This window comes from Gigantopelta aegis, chromosome 1 (genome assembly GCF_016097555.1).
Source record: "Gigantopelta aegis isolate Gae_Host chromosome 1, Gae_host_genome, whole genome shotgun sequence".
Taxonomy (NCBI): Eukaryota; Metazoa; Mollusca; class Gastropoda; order Neomphalida; family Peltospiridae; genus Gigantopelta; species Gigantopelta aegis.
This window is the reverse complement of record NC_054699.1, coordinates 25,644,933-25,664,698: the sequence shown is the minus strand read 5'-3', so window position 1 is coordinate 25,664,698 and position 19,766 is coordinate 25,644,933. Positions and strand designations below refer to the sequence as shown.

The 19,766-nt window shown below is 31.9% G+C and overlaps 4 non-coding genes across 4 annotated transcripts; all 4 read left to right on the top strand.

The window, feature by feature from the left end:
• Trnas-uga lies at nucleotides 1-82 on the top strand. The gene has a single exon. It is a non-coding gene; the product is annotated as a tRNA-Ser (tRNA).
• Nucleotides 83-3,612: 3,530 nt separating this feature from the next.
• Trnas-aga lies at nucleotides 3,613-3,694 on the top strand. The gene has a single exon. It is a non-coding gene; the product is annotated as a tRNA-Ser (tRNA).
• Nucleotides 3,695-10,083: 6,389 nt separating this feature from the next.
• Nucleotides 10,084-10,165, top strand: Trnas-aga. The gene has a single exon. It is a non-coding gene; the product is annotated as a tRNA-Ser (tRNA).
• Nucleotides 10,166-12,911: 2,746 nt separating this feature from the next.
• On the top strand, nucleotides 12,912-12,993 carry Trnas-uga. Its single transcript has one exon. It is a non-coding gene; the product is annotated as a tRNA-Ser (tRNA).
• Nucleotides 12,994-19,766: the final 6,773 nt, after the last annotated feature.

Genomic DNA, 19,766 nt, shown 5'->3' with positions numbered 1-19,766 from the left:
GTTGTGATGGCCGCGTGGTTAAGGCGTTGGACTTGAAATCCAATGGGATCTTCCCGCGTAGGTTCGAACCCTATTCACAGCGTATGTTTTGTTTACTATTTTGCTTACAGTCATTTCAGGTAATTACACGTATATCTAATCCTTTATCTAACTTGAATCCTTTTTCGTCACATTTAATATTACATCTGTTTTTGTTTGTTTTTGCGGTTGTTTTTTGTTTTTTATCAATTGCATTGTGTTCTGCCTGTCAAGCAACTGGCATATTTTATTACTCAAAATAAACAAACTGTTACAGGAGAATCGTACAAAATCCTCTATACCAGCTCCAACAAGCAAAACCTTAAACATGTGGATGCATGTATGTTTATTGTATAATAACAATCCCAAAATACTAGTGGTCCGGAAATCACCGAGAACAAAACGTCACGATACAAAAACGTTCATGGACAAATCAATTAATCAGTCAAACAGATGCTAATATAAACACGACAAAAGCAAAAGCGCCCAATACAAAAACAGACAAACTTGGGTAGGCCTACCCAGACGAGAAGATAAAAAAAACATACAGCTACAATAATTAAGGTGTTAGGAATGACAAACAAATATTTCCTGATCATAAATCTATCAAAGTGATCGCAAACATTAAAATATTTAGACCAAATATTATTAAATATCATTTATGCCGTAACAAAAAGAAGTACAGACATAACGAAAGTAAAACACGCATATGATAAAAAGAATGGAACATTATTCAGCAAAAATATGTATCCTCCCCGGCGGGGAATTGAACCCCGGTCTCCCGCGTGACAGGCGGGGATACTTTTTTTTTTTTTAATCTTTTTATTTACAATATCAACATAATACATAAATAAATACACCATGTATATAATAAAAAATAAATAAAAACACACACACACAAACAACCACTCACTGACTCGCACCAAGCACACTTGTATAATTATTTAAAACTTTATAGATTTCTTATAAAGTCTTGAGGAATATTGACTGCTAATACTACATATTAAGAGGATATTTAAAGATTAATACATCATCATTCAAGTCAAGGAACCTATTATCCTTAATATATTTATTAGTAAAAACAGGAAGTTTATTTCGAAAACGATATTTATTAAGAAGTAATTCAAAGAACTGACGCACGTAGTGCTTAAACAATCTAACAAGATTGATATTTGACCCTCTTGATTCAGCTATTACACGTCTTTTAAAAACTGATATTCTATAAATTGACAAGATAATGTTTAGGAAATCATATGGACAATTTTGTATTCGAACATAACACAACCAAATAGTAATAATATTTTTAGCTGTTGTAAAGAAAAACCTGTTTTCTGAAATATTACAATACACATTTCATGAAAGATTGATAATAAGTCATACAATTCATCACAATATAAAAACAAATGACACAAATCTTCATCGTCTTTCATACAAACTGGACATTGACTGGACAAAACTTTACCATATTTATATAATTTACAATATGTAAAAATAATATTATGCGCTATTTTGAAATCCAAATCAATGAATTCGGGAGATTTATCACAATAATGAATGGATTTCCAAATTGTCTTCCATGATACATTAAAACTTAAATCCTTCCATTTTTCTAAACATGTAGGTAATTTGAAATTTTGAGCAATTAAAAAAGAATATATTAATTTAACAGTGAATTTATTTGAATTTATTATTTCATTATTGTAAATCAAAAATAAATCTTTTACTAAAGAAACATTTTTATTCTCACTATTAATAACTGTTTTCCATTCACCTGGAAGTGAGTTTAAGATAACATTATAAGCAGAAGAAATATTGGCTTTAGTTACATCAGGACATTTTTCCTGAATAATTTCTACAACAGCAGAAACAGGGAAAAAACCTGGTATAACTTCATAAACAATATCGGCCACAGTGACTATATCACTTTCAATAAAAGAACTAAATAGTAACAATTTATCTTTATACTTAATATAAGGATTATCAAAAAGTGGCTGAGATAATATTTCACCTAAATCCATAGCAAAATGACGTTCACCTTTAGTGACCGAGTTCCATGCTGACAACACCTCAGCATAAAAAGGATTAATAGCTACTAGAGAATATTCATTAAAAACTATATTGAAAATGTTATAAGATAAATTCATATTCATATATTTTTTAAGAAATTCAGACATTGTATGTTTCCAAACAGCTTTAAAATCATGATCAAAATATTTTTTCAGCATCTTAACACGAAAAGCAACCTTTTTAAATGAAACATCTTGTATATTTAATCCACCCAAAATTGTATTCCCAATAATTGTAGAATATTTTATTAATGGTATTTTACCGTTCCACATAAACATACAAAACAAAGTCTGAATTTCTTTTTCTACCCATTTAGGAACATGAATAGTACTTATCATATACCACAATCTAGAAGATAAAATAGTATTCCACACCGTAGCTTTTCCATTTAAAGTAAGCTTTCTTTTACCCCAAAGACTAATTAAAGCATTTAATTTATCTATTTTATTTTTCCAATTCAATCTTTCACATAATTTCTTGTTTGGGCCTAAATATATACCAAGAATTTTAACACAATCTTTATTAATAGACACAGGAATATTAAAAGATAAATCCTTAGACGTAGCCTTGCCAATACAGAGTACTTCTGACTTATCAATATTGACCTTTGCACCAGTAGCAAGACAAAAAATATTAACAGTGTTAAAAACAGCCTCAACAGACTGAGTCTCACTAACTGTAATAGTAGTATCATCAGCATGCTGAAATAATAAAGAATTAAATTCATTTGCTATTCTAATTCCATCATTACTATGTCTATTCTTAATTAAACTATTTAAAGGTTCTGCTATAATAACGTAAAGCATCATAGAAATTGGACACCCTTGCCTAACTCCTCTAGTTATAGAAAAGAAAGATGTTAAATGTCCATTAATTTTTACACAACTTTTTATATCATTATAAAGTACTTTAATCCATGATATAAATTTATTTCCAAAATTACATTTATTTAAAACTTTTACTATAAAGCTGTGTGATACTGACCACTATACTACCGAGGACCACGTAATGTCTTTGTAAAATAAACCTTCCATCATAGCTGTTTATCTGAGACAAGATGTAGATATTTTATATTTATACAAATATTTTTATAATGTGTTAATGCTATTTGGGAATAGAAAAGTCGTTTTGAATGTCCCATTTTCACCAATCACCGCCTTTACTGTATTACTCGCCAAAAATGATGAACCAGTGAAGTCAATATGTTTCAGCTAACTATATCCTTGCATTTATGTCACATGACTAGGGTGAAACTGCACGTACAATCCAATGTGTTACAGCATGACTGGATATCTAATTCCGTGGTTTTGTAGTTCTAAATCATTAATCTTTTTAAACATTCTGCATAGTACCGTCTTCAAACGACAACATTTTAGGATCCACCATAACAATAGACAATCAAGGCAAGAATAAACTCCAAATGAAAGCAGATACGAATAGTTTTGATGCTTTCATAATGAATCACTTTTTCCTTCTGTCGAATTTTATATTCTAATGAAATGTCGGTTTTCTTAACTTCATTCACAAGCTGTGATGGCCGAGTGGTTAAGGCGTTGGACTAGACATCCAATGGGATCTTCCCGCGTAGGTTCGAACCCTACTCACAGCGTATTTTACGTTTACTGTTTTGCTTGCAGTCATTTCAGGTAATTACACGTATATCTAACCCTGTATCTAACTTGAATCCTTTTTCGTCACATTTAATATTACATATGTTTTTGTTTGTTTTTGCGGTTTGGTTTTTTTATCTATCTGCCTGTCAAGCAACTGGCATATTTTATTACTTAATTATACAAACTGTTACAGTAGAATCATACAAAATCCTCTATACAAGCTCCAAAAAGCAAAACCTTAAACACGTGGATGCATGTATATTTATTATATAATAACAATGCCAAAATACTTGTGGTCCGGAAATCACCGAGAGCAAAACGCCACGACAAAAAACGTTCAGGGACAAATCAATTAATCAGTTAAACAGCTGCTAACATAAACATGACAAAAGCAAAAGCTCCCAGTACAAAAACCGACAAGCTTGGGTACCCAGACGAGAAGAAAAAAACATATAGCTACGGTAATACAGGTGTTAGGAATAAAACATATTTCCTGATCATAAATCTATCAAAGTGATCGCAAACATTAAAATATTGATAGCAAATATTATTAAATATCATTTATGCCTTAACAAAAAGAAGTACAGACATAACGAAAGTAAAATACATATATGATGAAAAGAATAAAACCTGTTCAGCAAAAATATTTGTCCTCCCCGGCGGGGAATTCAACCCCGGTCTCCCGCGTGACAGGCGGGGATACTTTTTTTTTTTTTTATCTTTTTATTCATGAAACTCAATATTGGATATATACATAAAATATACAAATAAAAATTATAAAAAGATTCACACATATCCACTCACATACTCTCACATAGAACCACTCACGCATTTGTCACAAACACACACACACACACACACAAACATTCACACAAACATTAAAACAAATTGAGGGATATCGATCTAATAAGATAATATTAAATTTTAAAGATAAATACTAAATATAAAAGTCAGTTTTCAAGTGGGTATTTGAAAACCAATTCAACATTATTGAGATCGAGAAAAATAATATTGTTTATATATTAATAAATGCAGAAAATTTATTGTTAAAGCGATATTGATTTAAAAGTATTAAGAAATATTGACGTAAATAATGCTGAAAAAACATAACAATATTAATATTTACCCCCCTTGATTCCGCTATTAAGCGTCTCTTGAAAACAGATATTCTATATATTGAGAGCAAAGCATTGATGAATTCTTTTGAGCATTTTTGTATTTTAAAATAACACCCGAAAAGCAAAAAAAAAATCAATAATTCTAAAGAAAAACCCGTATCCTTAAACATATAAATACATAATTCATGAAAAATAGAAATTAAATCACAAAGTTCATCACAATACAACAATAAATGACACATATCTTCTTCTTCTTTAAAACAAACAGGACATTGGCTAGATGATACCTTGCCATATTTAAATAATTTAGAGTATATGAAAATAATGTTATGAGCAATCTTAAAATCCAAGTCAACAAATTCCGAAGTCTTATCACAGTAATGTATAATTTTCCAAACTGGCTTCCAATCTATAACAAAACTCAAATCATGCCATTTTTCTAAACAAGAAGGTAATTTAAAATTTTGTGAAATTAATAAAGAATATATTAATTTAACATTAAATTTACTTACATTTATTGTTTCATTATTATTAATCAAAAACAAATCTTTAACTTGTGACGAATTTTTAATATTATTTAAAATAGCCTGTTTCCATTCATCAGGAAGCGAGTTCAGAATTACATAATAAGCAGTAGAAATTTCTGCTGCCAACATATAAGGATATTTGTCTGTAATAATTTCGACAATTGCAAATACCGGTAAAAATCCCGGTACAACTTCATATGCAATATCAGCCACAGTTATAATACCACTTTCAATAAAAGAATTAAAACATAATAATTTATTTTTGTAATTAATAAATGGATTATGAAATATTGGCTGAGACAATATTTGATCTAAATCTAAGGGGAAAAAGCGTTCACGCTTTGAAATGTCATCCCATGCCAACAAAACCTCAGCATAAAAAGGGTTAATGTTAGCCAAAGCAGATTTATCAAAAACTATATTGAATATATTAAAAAATAAGTTCATATTCATGTATTTACCAAGAACTTCAGACATTGTATGTTTCCAAACAGAACTGAAATCATTATTAAAATACTTCTTTAATAATTTAATACGAAAAGCGATTTTCTTTAAAGAGATATCTTGAATATTAAGCCCACCTGAACTTTTACTCCCAATAGGTGTAGAATATTTTATCAATGGTATTTTATCATCCCACATAAATTTACAAAACAACTTCTGAATTTCTTGTTCAACCCACCTAGGAACATGAATTGCATTAATTATATACCATAATCTAGAAGTTAATAAGGTATTCCACACTGTCGCTTTACCATTTAAAGTAAGTTTTCTTTGTTTCCACATGTTAATTAATGATTTAATTTTTTCAATTTTTGTTTTCCAGTTCAATCTTTCGCACAAAGCTTTATTTGGTACTAAATAAATGCCAAGAATTTGAACACAGTCTATATTAATAGCAACAGGAATATTAAATGAGAAATCTTTTTCCACAGCTTTACCAATACAAAGTACTTCCGATTTTTCAATATTAACTTTTGCGCCCGTAGCACGACAAAATGAATTGACAGTGTGAAAAACTACCTCAACAGACTGAGCATCTTGTACAGTGATAGTAGTATCACCAGCATGTTGAAATATCTTGTTGACTTTTTAATAAATTATTTAAAGGTTCTGCAACAATTATATAAAGTATCATTGAAATTGGACATCTCTGCCTAACACCTCTAGTAACTGGAAAGAAAGGGGTTAAATGACCATTGATTTTTACACTACTTTTAATATCATTATACAGAATTTTAATCCAAGAAATAAATTTATTACCAAAGTTAAATTTATTCAAGACTTTAACTAAAAAACTATGTGAAACCCTATCAAACGCCTTCTCTTGGTCTATTTTAATTAAAAAACCATCTGTATTATTTATATCTACAAAATCAATAACATCACGCACTGACATAATGTTGTCAATTATATCTCTACCTGGAACACAACATGTTTGTTCAGGGGAAATAATATTTGATATTACTAACTTTAGACGATTTGAAAGAACTTTAGAAATGATTTTGTAATCAACATTTAAAAGACTTATGGGCCTAAAAATTTTAAGATTAGTTTTATCTCTCTTTTTCTTGTAAAAAAGACTAATAATTCCTTTTTTCATACTACGTGATAATTGATCTTCATTTTGAATTTAAAATATATTCCTCTTTATCTAAGTCAATATCATCTTGCGTATATAATTTAGAATTAAAATCATGAGCACATTCTAGTATATCTTCAGTTTTCCTTGACAATCCTTTAATTGTATTAAGTTCTTTAATTGAATTTGATTCCTGTTTCGGGTTTTTTCTAAATTAAGAAAAAAAGATGTATTTTTATCAGATTCTAAATTCCACTGTACTTTAGATCTCAAAATCGCACCATTACACTTAGACTTTTCTATTAATTGTAATTCATCTTGTAAGGTTACTAGATATGTTAAATCATGTTGTTTATTTATAGCTAATTTAGCATATTCCCGTCTCAAAGCATTTTCGGTGAAATAATTTTTATCATTTCTAATTTACGCCTATTGATAGCAAAATAAGTTGCAAATTTTTTCATTTTAAATTTTAAATTATCCCACCAAACAAGAGGCTGTCATAAACAAAGGACAGTCACACTCATTTTTAATAACATCAGTAATATCTTTACCAAAATTTTCATCTTGCAATAATTCATTATTAAAAATCCATATACCTTGACCCCTCTCAACACGAGAAAAATCAAGTTTAAGAGACACAAAATCATGATCACTAAAAGCAGTATAGGATATGTATGAGTTGATCACAAACTGTAATATATTCCTAGAAAGTAAAAAGAAATCAATTCTAGATTGTTTTAAAACATTTTCAACAATCTGTGATCTACTGAACTCTCTCTTTCCTGGATTCCTATGACGCCAAATATCAACCAAATTAAAATCACCTAGAAATTATTTTAATATATTGCTACGTTTCAAACTGAAAGTTGTATTATTAATACCAAGATCTAAAGATGGATCAAATATTTCATTAAAATCTCCAGCCATTATTGTATTTTTATTATTCACAAAATTATTTAATTTATTGAAAAAACGAACCTTTTCATCAATATTATTTGGCGCGTATACATTAATGAAACTAAATTCATCATTATCAATTTTGGCATTAATTTTTAAAATTCTACCTTCAGTGTCGCAACTATTAAAAGTAAATTTAAAAGGACATTTTTTAGAAATTAATATTGCCACCCCTCTTCTATTTTTATATGGACAATTATTATAAAATATCTTCCCATCCCATAAGTGTTTATATCTTTCAATAAAATTATTATCCCAAATGTTTCCTGCAGAAAAATAACATTGGCATGTCTACTTTTAATATTTGCAAACACTGAATTTAATAGAATATCCCTCAATCCATTTACATTTAAAGACAATAACAGCATTGTAATAAGAACTAAGTACATTAAACAGCCATTGTTAATTCTTATCCACACTCGCACAATCACTCATTCTTCTCTCTTTTAAACTCTCATCCACACCTTTTGCACGCGCGGCTTGTCTCTTATGTTTTCTTGTTGACACATTACTCCAAACTGCCTCATCTGCAGGGCGCTTAACCAACCGTGACCGACGCGATGGCTTTCGTTGTTGAGAATTGTCAATTTCATTTGCTATTGTATCAGCGTCCTTGTTGTCACTACTACCACTCAATTTCACGGCTTTGAATTCAATCATTGTGTGCTGTTTGTCCAAGTTCGACGAAACTGGTGTTTTATCTTTATTATCACCTACATGTTTTTTCTGCGTAGCCTTTTCAACTGTCACTTGGCTTTCAGGCACGTCTTCATTCATTACATAATTTTCACTGTCACTGGCATCAATCCACTCACTGTCATCTTCATGCACGCTACACACACACTCGTCCTCCTTATTACCACATTTGTCACAAAGAAAGGTTTTGTTACAGTTCTTCGCGTAATGTCCCTTTTCCTTACAAAAATTACACACAATATCAGGGCAATCTCTAATCACATGACTGTCCGACATGCAGTTATAACACACCTTCAACTGATTATCACGAAGCACTCGAAAATACTCCACCCCCTCCACTGTTTTGAACTTCATCGAATACGGCAAACGCCTTATGTTAGGCGGGAATTTCACACGAACATAACGAGTTCCATCAGCAATACGAGTACCTTTATACAATCTTCGATAAATAGTAGAAACCAACTCTATATTTAAAGATCTCAACCTTTCTTCTATTTCTTCATCAGCAATATAGGCCGGCAAATGTAGAAAATACACTACAACACTCTCTGAGTGCAACAACCTCGCCTTCAACTTTGATCCATTGAATTCCAAAGATTCATTATCCGCAATTATTTTAGCTTGCACAACATCATCAACAGTTATTTCATATCGGTATGGTCCTTTAGGTACACATGCGTGTATAACATCCACAACATGCTCAGTTAAAAAGGCAATTAACTATTATCTCCAACATGAACTACCATTGTGCATTCTTTTTCGTATGTCATATTCTTCTTTTCTCCACTCTCCATATCTCCTCCTCTACTCATAATTACACTCTTCTCCGAAAAACGTAAACCAGACAGACTGGCAAATATGAAAAAACCTTTTCAAAAACTTTCCACACGGGAGCCGAGGTGAAACACGTCCACCCACGACTAAACCCAAACCGGAAGTCCAATACTGACCACTATACTACCGAGGACCATGTAATCTATTTGAAAAATAAACCTTCCATCATAATTGTTTATCTGAAACAAGATGTAGATATTTTATATTTATACAAATATTTTTATAATGTATCAATGCTATTTGGAAATGAAAAATCGTTTTGAATGTCCCATTTTCACCAGTCACCGCCTTTACTATATTGCCCGCCAAATATGATGAACCAGCGAAGTCAATATGTTTCAGCCAACTATATCCTTGCATTTATGTCACATGACTAGGGTGAAATGCACGTACAATCCAAGGAAGGTATGTGTCACAGCATGACTGGATATCTATTTCCGTGGTTTTGTAGTTCTAAATCGTTAATCTTTTTAAACATTCTTCATAGTACTGTCTTCAAACGACAACATTTTACGATTCACCGTAACAAAAGAAAATCAAGGAAAGAATAAACTCCAAATGAAAGCAGATACTCAGAATAGTTGTGATGCTTTCATAATGAATAGCTTTTCCCTTCTGTAGAATTTTATATTCTAACGAAATGTCTGTTTTCTGAGTTTCATTCACAAGCTGTGATGGCCGAGTGGTTAAGGCGTTGGACTAGAAATCCAATGGGATCTTCCCGCGTAGGTTCGAACCCTACTCACAGCGTATTTTATGTTTACTATTTTGCTTGCAGTCATTTCAGGTAATTACACTTATATCTAACTTGAATCCTTTTTCGTCACATTTAATATTACATCTGTTTTTGTTTATTTTTGCGGGTTTTTTTTTTTTTTAATCAATCGCATTGTGTTCTGCCTGTCAAGCAACTGGCATATTTTATTACTTAAAATAAACAAACTGTTACAGGAGAATCATACAAAATCCTCTATACCAGCTCCAACAAGCAAAACCTTAAACACGTGGATGCATGTATGTTTATTGTATAATAACAATCCCAAAATACTATTAGCGTTGCACTTTTCGCGGCAAAATCTAACAATAGTTTGTAAAAATTTACATTTTTTTATAGTTTTACTTACTTGAATAAAACAAGATCGGTAGGTATATTAATTGATTAATATTAATGGCATGAATGTGTCACAGATTACTGGTAGACAAATGGTATTTAGTGAAATGTTGCACTTGAAAGCATACGAAAAGAATTTAAGAAGAGAATTATGGATCCGTTTCTTTTGTTTTCATCCGATCGCAAGTATTCTGTTATACGTTCAGGTTTTTACACACCGTGGCGAAGTTGCATGCATCGCCATAGAACCGATGTCTGCCCCGTAGTAATTACTGTATGATATTTGAAATATCTTTAAAATGAATACATAAACTACATAGCAAGTAAGACAAATTTCATACATGGCTTCAGTTTACTCAATTGTCAAAAACATTTTCATTGGTCGGCTGTTGACAAATACAGCCAATAGACAAACGTCTTAGTAATAGCACAAAAAAGTCGATAATACCAAGTTGAGGTTGCAATGGAGAATTCCGGAAAGTTGGTCGCCCTGAGGGTGGGGTGGGTTGAAGGGAAGACCGTGCACTGGCAGGTGCAAGGAAGCACCAGTAGTCCGACCAGGGTCGGTAACAGGCGGAGGGTGCTGCCTTTGACAAGAAGTATCTAGTGGCGGATCCTGAAAATCCATTTGGGGGGGGGGGGGGGTGCAGTGACATGACGTGGAATGCCAACAGAACTTTGGGGGAGGTTTGGAGAGAGATCGTAAAAAAAATGAAAATTAATATATAATAAAATTATAACTATCACAAAATTTAGGGGGGACCGGGCCCCTGCCCCATCCCTACATCTGCCTCTGTTTATATATATATAATTTTTCTATTCCCAGATAGCATTGGTACATTGTAATATAAAATAGATGAAGGATTCAAGTCGATATGTTTTAACCAACCGTATTATTTATAATCGGCTATTGGATTTTAAACATTTGATAATTTTGACATATAGTCATAGAGAGGAAACCCGCTACGTTTTTCTATTAGTAGCAAGGGATCTTTTATATGCACTATCCCACAGACAGGATAGCACATACACGGCCTTTGATAAACCGGTCGTGGTGCAGAAGATAAAAGAACGTACAGTTAAAGTAATTAATTTGTTAGGAATGAAACATATTTCATGATTATAAATCTATCAAAGTGATCGCAAACATTAAAATATTAAGACCAAATATCATTATCATTTATGCCTTAAAGGGATGATCGCTTAAGGCGTTTGGACTGGTATGCATATTCAACGATATATAATGCACATTATTGCTTAATTTCTCCAAAAAATATTTCACTCTGAAATTAACAGCAAATAATGTTCAATGGTGTTACTATTATTAGACCAACCAAAAAAACCCTTCATTCTAGGTACACGCAGGTGTATTTGACAAGGTCCCCTGCGCGTGCTGTAACCTCACCGTGGTGCAGGGGTGTAACATTCTCTTTGATAATGGCCAACACAGCACAAATCAGTAAGAGTCAGTATCTATCTGTGATATTTGTATTTTTGCACAGTTCTTTACACTGTGTCTTCTTTTATATTGATGTTGATCATCACATTGTTTTTCCATTACCACAGTTTGACACCCAATAGCTGATGTATGTTTCGTGCTGGGATGTCGTTAAACATTCATTCATTCATTCATTCATTGACAAGGTAGGTTACTGACGGCACCCTTGCTTGGCGACAGAGTAAATTTCGTTAAATGCAACTATTCACTGACGCATTTTCGACAAACTGGCGGACTGAGGAATATATAAACATATATCACAAAGATAGAACAAATATATGTGATTTTTGGTCCACTTATGACAACCTTATAGCAAATAACACTAAACGTAGGTCAGGGCGACGTGACAATGTGCAATTTGCACACTTAGTGGAGAATGGGCCCATAGTAGGCTACCACTGTCTTCACACGACAACATTTTAGGATCCACCATAACAAAAGAATATCAAGGCAAAAATAAACCACAAATGAAAGCATAATGAATCATTTAACTTTTCGAGGAGGGGCGTAACCCAGTAGTAAAGCTTGATGAGCGGTCGGTCTAGGATCGATTCCCATCGGTGGACCCATTGGGCTATTTCTCGCTCCAGCCAGTGCTCCACAAATGGTGTAACAAAGGCCGTGGTATGTACAATCATGTTGGTGGGATGGTGCATATAAAAGATCCCTTGCTGCTAATCGAAAAGAGTAGCCCATGAAGTGGCGACAACGCGTTTCCTCTTTCAATATCTGTGTGGTCCTTAACCATATATCTGACGCCATATAACTGTAAATAAAATGTGTTGAGTGCGTCGTTAAATAAAACATTTCCTTCCTTCCTTCACTTAACTTATATATTTTACTTTTATATTCTAACGAAATGTCGGTTTTCTAAGCATCATTCACAAGATTTGATGGCCGAGTGGTTAAAGCGTTGGACTTGAAATCCAATGGGATCTTCCCGCGTAGGTTCGAACCCTACTCACAGCGTATTTTTTGTTTGCTATTTTGCTTGCAGTCATTTCAAGTAATTACACGTATATCTAACCCTTTATTTAACTTTAATCCTTTTTCGTCACATTTAATATTACATCTGTATTTGTTTGTTTTTGCGGTTTGGGTGGGTTTTTTATTAATCGCATTGCCTGTCAAGCAAGTGGCATATTTTATTACTTAAATATACAAAGTGTTACAGGAGAATCATACAAAATCATCTATACAAGCTCCGAAAGCAAAACCTTAAACACGTGGATGCATGTATATTTATTATATAATAACAATCCCAAAATACTAGTGGTCCGGAAATCACCGAGAACAAAACGTCACGATACAAACACGTTCATGGACAAATCAATTAATCAGTCAAACAGATGCTAATATAAACATGACAAAAGCAAAAGCTCCCAATACAAAAACCGACAAACTTGGGTAGGCCTACCCAGACGAGAAGATAAAACAAACATACAGCTACAATAATTAAGGTGTTAGGAATCACAAAACAAATATTTCATGTTTATAAATCTATGAAAGTGATGGCAAACCTTAAAATATTGAGACTAAATGTATTTACATAACAATGCATTTTACAAATAAATAAAAACAACCTTTATACATATCAATATTATATGCATGATTAAAAGAAAACATCTTACAAACATAAAACCCCACCAACAAACAGAATCCCCCCCCCCCCCCCCCCAAAAAAAAAAAAAAAAAAAAAAAACCCCACATAAAATGCAATTGTATAATAGGTCTTTAAAAACATAAATATCACCAAGTAATAACAATATCATTAGTCCTCGAAATTGTAACATACTTATTTGTTGAAATATATTTCTTAATAAATAGATGTTGTTTATTTGATAAACACATATGTATATAAAGAGTGTTTAACATGTTTTGAAATATTCTATCAAATAAAGTTGTACAATCTAATAAAACATCTTTCATGCTATAAATATTTCTGCGTTTATAAATTGTCATTCTTACAGCAGAAAACAATAAATGAAGAAATTTATTGTATGAACCACTCTCATTAAAACCAAATAATATCCAAGATCTCAATTTATCACCACTGAAACCTTTGTCTTTAAAGAAACCAGATATTATGTTAGTTATATTTTGTAAGAACGAAATTAAGCCAGGACAGTCCAAAAACCAATGCTCAATATTTTCAGTTAAAAAGCCACATATCAAACACAAATGTGAATCAATTTTTCCTATTTTAAATAATTTATCCGCAGGCCATAAAATATTATGAGCCAAACGAAAATCAAGATCAATACTAATATTGATTTTATGATTAGAATTAATATTTGACCACAGTATGTCTTCTTCACTATTATATCCTAAATTATCCCAATATGTTAGTGATACTGGCGGCTTAAAACATTTATCAATTAACATGGTATAACATAATTTGGAAGTAAACGTAATAGGTGAAACTATATTACTTCCATTACTAATTGATAAAAATTGTTCATAAGATACATTCGCTAAATCAAAATACTCAACATCTATTATATGTTTCCATTCTTGCGGTAACGCTAATAAAATACTATTATACATATCAACAATAATATTTTCTCTAATTTCAGGTAAAATATCATGAATCATCTCAATAATTGCATTACAAGGTAAAAATCCTGTGGAATAACAATAAACTATATCAAAAACTGTACATATGCCGGATTTAATGAATATATCATTTTTGAGTAATTTACCATTGGAACGTATGAAATCATTATTAAACAATGGTTGCATAAGTATATGTTCTACGATAGTTGGTTGTATTCTATTATTGTCACTTATGCTATTAAAAGCTAATAACAATTCAGCATAAACAGGAGGCATTGTATCTAAGTCTCGTTTGGTATGTTTTATGAGAAACACACTGTGCCTCAGTTGCATACTATTATACTGCAAAAGAAAATAATTAAGAAAATCTTTCCATATAGACTTACATTGTGGATCTAAAAACTTTTTAAGCCATTTTAATCTGAAAGCTTGACATTTTAAATCAATGCAAGGGAAATTAAGTCCTCCTTGATTAATTCGTCCAATTATAGTAGCGTATTTTATCTGTGATGGTTTCTTATCCCATAAAAAATCTAAAATTAAATTGTTCAACCTTTTTTTTTCGCCCAATTTGGAATTACTTGTAAATTTAAAACATACCATACTCTTGAAACTAAAAGTGTATTAATAACTACAGATTTACCGTGTAACGTTAAATTACGCATTTTCCACAAATTCAATATATTTTGTATTTTATCTAATTTCTCTTGCCAGTTATAAATATCACACATGTCTCTGTTCGGTCCCAGAAACACGCCTAGCACGCGCACTGCGTCATGCTTAACCTGAACGGGAATATCGGCAAGAAACTCCAGATCAGGTTGACCTACATTCACTAACAATAGCTCTGACTTTTCAATGTTAACCTTTGCTCCAGAGCATGCACAGTATCGGGAAATTGATTTGAAAGTATTTATAACCGACTGCTGATTCTGCAACGTCAAGTTTACATCATCAGCGTGTTGATAAATCAACGAGGTAATATCAGTATTTTTAATTGTAATTCCCTGAATATTAGAATGTTTCAACAAAATATTTAAAGGTTCACTAACAATGACATATAAAATCGAAGATAAGGGACATCCCTGCCTTACGGAACGTTCTATTTTAAAGAAGGGGGACAGATGTCCATTACATTTAATAGTACTTGAAATATCATTATACAATATTTTAATCCAATTAATAAATTTATGGCCAAAACCAAATTTTTGCAAAGTACTAAACAAGAATTCATGAGACACTCGATCAAAAGCTTTTTCTGAATCAATATTTAATAAATATAAAGGTATATTTTCGAGTTCACTGTAATATATAATGTCTCTAATAGCTGCAACATTTTCTGATATATCTCTACCAGGTACAGAACATGTTTGTTCAGGGGAGATAATTCTGTCAAGAGATAATTTAATTCTTAATGCTAAAACCCTTGCTATAATCTTGTAATCGACATTAAGTAAACTGATTGGTCTCCAGTTTTTTAAATGTCTTTTATCACCTTTATTCTTGAAAAATAATGAGATAACACCCCGCTTCATGGTTCTTGACAATTCACCCTTATTTTCAATATTTTTAATAACTTTAAAAAATAATGGACCAATGTCCTTCCAAAAATTAAGATAAAATTCAACAGTTAATCCATCTAAACCAGGAGATTTATTTCTAGACATTCCTTTTAAGGCATTATATAATTCTTTAAGAGTTAAATTATCATCACAATTATTTTTATCTTCTTCTGAAATATTATTATTAATTAAACCTAATATGTTATCTTTCTCATTTTGATCAATTTCTTCTTTCTTATACAAATTTGAATAAAATCTAACTTCTTCTTCTAAAATAGGTAAAGTTCCATTAACCATGGTTCCATCATTTAAAATTAATTCTTTAATAGTATTTTTATTTTGTTTATGTTTTTCCAAATTTAAAAAATAACTTGTATTTTTATCAGAATCTAATGCCCAGCTGGACTTTGATCTTAGAATAGCACCATGACATTTATTTTCTTCATAAATTTAATTTTTTTCTTTTAATTCATAAATTAAAGTATAATCATAATAATTATTTTTAGAGGCCAAATTATATTCTTTTTCCAATTTATTATGTAAATCCCAATAAATTTTGTTTTCCATTTGATGTTTCTTGATGGAAAAATCCCTAGCACATTTTTTAATTTTATATTTTAAAGTGTCCCACCATATCAAAATATTATTATTAATAAGAGGATCACTATTAGCCTGAACTAAAATCTCTGTAATTTTGCTATTCAAGTCTAGATCTTTGAGTAATGTATTATTAAAAATCCATACCCCAGGTCCTCTTTCTACCTCTGACATATCAATTCTAATACATACAAAACTATGATCACTAAAAGTAGTATGTTTAATATAACAAGTAACAACATTATGAATCATTATTCTACTACATAAGATATAATCTATTCTACTTTGTTTTAAATTGCCTTCAACAACTTGACTTCTGGTATAAGATCTTTTATCTGGATGCTTATATCTCCATATGTCAACTAAATTACAATTTTGACTAAATTCTCTGAATCTTTGTGAACTGTGTTTATTAAAATGCATATTTGCAAGCCTATCTAAATTATTATTCATTATTTCATTATAATCTCCTGAAATAATATTAAAATCTTCAGAACATATGTGTTGTTGAAAGCAATCAAAAAAATTAATTCTTTCTGTAACACAATTAGGTGCATATATACTAAACACATTCACCTGTTTGTCATGTAAATTCATGCAAACTTTAATACACCTTCCTGTCAGTTCATCACTTAAAACAGCCCATGATGTAACATTCAATTTATAAGACTTAGAAACCAAAATAGCTACTCCCCTAGAATGACAATCATCTGCATTATTATAATATATATCCCCATCCCACATATATTTATTGTGTTCAATAAAATTATCATCCCAGTGTGTTTCTTGTAAACAAACAACACCCACATTTAAAGTCTGCAAATAAGAAAAAACATTTAGTAACTTGTTTTTATCTCTTAAACCATTGACATTAAGTGATAGTAGAAAAAGAGACATGATAACAACTATTGAGGAGTAGCTTTTCTGGTTGAAGTCTGTGAACTCGACTGTTTAAAAAAGAAATGATTCTTTATTCACTAATCTCAACCTTTTTAATTTTTCATGTTTCTTTTTTGCACTTTCTATATTTGGTTTCACTTTGATTTTATTTCTTCTTCTTCTAACTTTTGTACCACTTTTGACACTTGTTTGTGAATCAACCATATCATCATTATCATCTAGATCATCATCATTATCATCAACAATTTTTATTTTTTCCATATTACTTACATTTTCTTCACTCTGAGAAAAGCAAGTATCAACAACCTGTACATGTTTTTTGCCTGTGATATTATCTTTTTCTGTTATTTCATGGCTACAGATATTAACCTCAACTTTTTCAGTTTGTTTATCAACCTCAATGTTCACATCCAAATCATTATCAATGTTTTGTGTTCTTACTTCTTTATGACTTCCATCTAATTCCACATGTTCACTAAGCATTTGCATGTCATCAGGAACATCTTCATCATTATGATCTGGTTCACTCCTACATACACAAGCAAACATCCACTTTCTGCAGTCCACACATCTATCTTCAATACAGTCAAACCTCATGTGACCCTTCATGTTGCATCTCTTACAGACAACATCAGGACATTCCCTGATCAAGTGATCTGGACTGTGACACAGATTACACAGCTTGACCTGGCCATCATGGATTACTCTCACATATGAAGAACCTACTGCTGACTCAAATTTTAGGGAATATGGTAGAGATTTAACTTCACCTGAGAACTTGACTCTAAAATATCTTGTTCCATCAGTTACAGTAGGTTTGTCCTTTAAAAATTTCCTGTGTATTGGAGACTGTATTTCACAGCCAAAACTCTCAATCTTCTCCACAATTTCTTTATCAGTAATATAAGATGCCATATGTAACAACGACACCACTGTTGTTTCACTAACAATAGGCTTCACCTCATAGCTATGTTTTTCCACACAAAATTTATCACCAATAATTTGCAAACAATCCTCATCCGACATGGTAATTTCATAGGAGTTATTTCCCCTTGGAATCACTGCATAACAACTATGTTCACCACATACTTTTTCAATTTCATCAACAATACTGCCAACATCAATCTTAACATTGTCTTTACCACTAATTGTAATAGTAGCTTCTTTTGTGTATTTCCTCAAATGCCTTAGCAAATTCTCATCATATCGTTTTTTCGTTTTTTTCTCACCTTTATTCACCTGAGTCCAAAGTCCAGTATCGTGATCCTCAGTAATGGCGTCCTTCTCCGCCATTATTGTCAGTATGTGACTTTGAGGCGTCTGCCTCTAAGTCACAAAAACAATTCCAACACACAGAATAACTGGTATAACACAACCAGACAATGAATTATAACTTCACGTTGAAAATATCCGTCAACACAAATACACAAACCACAAAAATCACCAAAAACGATGACAGCTTCAAAACACGTCTTCTCCTTAGTTATATGGCGTCAGACATAATATGGTTAAGGACTACATAGATACTGACAGAGGAAACCCGCTGTCGCCACTTCATGGGCTACTCTTTTCGATTAGCATCAAAGGATATTTTATATGCACCATCTCACAGACAGTGTAGTACATACCACGGCCTTTGATATGCCAGTCATGGTGCACTGGCTGGAACGAAAAATTGCCCAATGGGTCCACCGACGGGGATCGATCCTAGACTGACCGCGCATCGAGCGCGCGCGCTGTACCACTGGGAGACGTCCCGCTCCCGAAGAACCGTTGAAGTCAAGGGGCCGATTTCATATGTCTGGGTTATCGGTGGGTTTTGGAAACATATGGGTTAAACCTAGGTTAAACCCTGGGTTCTTGTTTACTGTGCATTTCACGTCTCGTTTTCAATAACCCTACTTTATCACTGGGTTACAATTGTATTGCTTTTTTAAACCTGCCCTTGAGGTGGTTTTTCGCTGGATTTGCTCAAAGGATTTTTCAAGGATAATTTCAGCAGCAAAATCGTGTTTTACATCAGTATCCCAGAGCCATGAAATGTGAACGTACTGGATAAAGGGGGAGGGGTCTGGAGGTTCGACCCCCCTTATATACAAGATGCCCTTTTGCTTCTTTTTGTTTGTT